This window comes from Lipotes vexillifer, unplaced genomic scaffold (genome assembly GCF_000442215.2).
Source record: "Lipotes vexillifer unplaced genomic scaffold, Lipotes_vexillifer_v1.1 scaffold382, whole genome shotgun sequence".
Taxonomy (NCBI): Eukaryota; Metazoa; Chordata; class Mammalia; order Artiodactyla; family Lipotidae; genus Lipotes; species Lipotes vexillifer.
In genome coordinates, this window is record NW_006780611.1 from 6,424,723 (window position 1) to 6,427,087 (window position 2,365).

Genomic DNA, 2,365 nt, shown 5'->3' on the forward strand with positions numbered 1-2,365 from the left:
TCACTGTTGTGGCCTCTCCCGTTGCGGAGCACAGGCTCCGGACCCGCAGGTTCAGCGGCCACGGCTCACGGGCCAGCCGCTCCGCGGCATGTGGGATCCTCCCGGACCGGGGCACGAACCTGCGTCCCCTGCATCTGCAGGCAGACTCCCAACCACTGCGCCACCAGGGAAGCCCCTGTCTCTTAAATTTTAAAGCATAAGTCAGATCATATCTGAGACTTAACTCCCACCAAGAAAACTTCCCCTGTAATTTGGAATAAACTTAAGCTCCAGCCTCGTCTGCCCACCGCCCACCCTCCCTTCTGCCCTTGCTCCTTGTGCTGGAGCCACAGAGGCCTTTGAGGGTGCCACGCTCACCACTGCCTCAGGGCCTTTGCACTGCCCTCTACGTGGAATTCTCTTCCCCTTGATCTCTGCGGGGCCGGCTCTGTCTCTTCATTTAGGGCACCTTCTCAGAGAAGCTTTCCTGATCATCCTTCCAGCCAAAGTATCTTATCATCTTCTTTGGCTTTCTTCAAAGCATTGATCACTATCTGAAGTTATCTTAGGTATTTACCTGCTCTTTTACTTTCTTCCCCACAAAACCATCAACTCCGTGAGGGCACCACAACCTCTGCTTGACCCGATCCAGAGTATGGCACGCGCTTGATGGACGACAGTTGAATGACTGACTGAAGGAGTCTAAGGTGCCTGCTCATTTGTGATAGCCCTCGCCCTCACCTGTGTGGCTCCTGCTGCCCCAGGGTCATTGCCACGCACCCCCAGGCTGAGGTAAGGAAGAACTGGGTGGGCTGGAATTTGTCCTGCGTGGCTGGGGCCCTCAGTGGTCACTGTGTGAAGCGCTTCTGGACAGAGTTAGAGCAGCGGACGCTGGCGGCAGTGACAAGCCAGACCAAGATCAAACAGTGTGTGAGGGGCTTCCCTGGTGGCGCAGTGGTTGAGACTCTGCCTGCCGATACAGGGGACGCGGGTTCGTGCCCCGGTCCGGGAGGATCCCACGTGCCGCGGAGCAGCTGGGCCCGTGAGCCGTGGCCGCTGAGCCTGCGCGTCCGGAGCCTGTGCTCTGCAACGGGAGAGGCCACAAGAGTGAGAGGCCCGCGTACCGCAAAAAAAAAAAGGGGGGGGGGAAACAGTGTGTGAGGAATGGTTTAAAACTGGATGAAATTTAGTCTCAAGAAGAGAAGATTTAGGGGTGACACAAAATATTGAAGGGCTGGGAGTTCCCTGGTGGTCCAGTGGTTAGGACTCATGCTTTCACTGCAGTGGCCCGGGTTGAATCCCTGGTTAGGGAGCTAAGATCCCACAAGCCGTGCGGCATGGCTAAAAATAAAAAAATAAATAAAACTTAAAAAATATTGAGGGGCTGTTAGGTGAAGAGGAATAATATGTAGTCAGGGTGTTTCAGAAGGTAGACCCAGGAGCAGGGGGCAGAAGTGGGGCGGTAGGTGTTGGTTTGGTGTAAGGGGGCCCTTTCTTGGTAGCATTGCCCGGGTTCAGAATGGGTCATCTTATGAGCCTCGCACCTCAGAGAGGGTACCACTCCCAGGGGTGCGGTAGAGGGCATCCATCACGGATAAGACTGGCACAGGTGGCTGGTAGGGCCTCTCTGCCTCTGAGCCTCTAGGAGTTCCCTGAGCTGAAGGCATGTGCTGTCCCAGTGTTCAGAGGTGACCTAGAATTTTCATCTGGGGCTTAAGGGGAAGAGTCGTTTCAGGGCATGGGGAGGAAAGAGAGCAGCTTGCCTGTGCCAGCCCAGCACCGCTGGCGGGGAGAGGATGGGCCAAGTTCTAGGGCCCTGTGAGCAAATCTTCTGTTCACTTGCTGATTTGTGGAGTATCCCTCTCCCCCTCTGCCCCAGGGGATTTGCCCCACAAGGACAGGGACTTGTCATCTCATTCACCACAGCACTCAGAACAGTGGCCAATGGATAGTAGGTGCTCAATAAATCTCTGATTTCAAAGCCTGACTCTGGAATCTGAGTCCCGGGAGAACCCTTGTCCACTGACTGTCTGTGTGGGTCCGTACCATCATGTCTCTGAGTCTGTTTCCTTGTCTCCAAAGTGTGCATGATGACATGAGGGTGATTGCCATCCTTACCTGCCAGCTGGGAAGAGGCAGTGGCTGAGCTTGTGCACCTGGGTCTGGGCTGCCCTGGTTGCTGTCCTGCTATTTTTATTTTTAAAATATATTAACTTTATTTATTTGGCCGCACCGTGCAGCATGCAGGATCTTAGTTTCCCTACCAGGGATCGAACCCATGTCCCCTGCATTGGGGAGCGTGGAGTCTTAACCACTGGACTGCCAGGGAAGTCCTGCTGTCCTGCTATTTTTTTTTTTTTTTTTTTTTTTTTTTTTTGGGTACGGG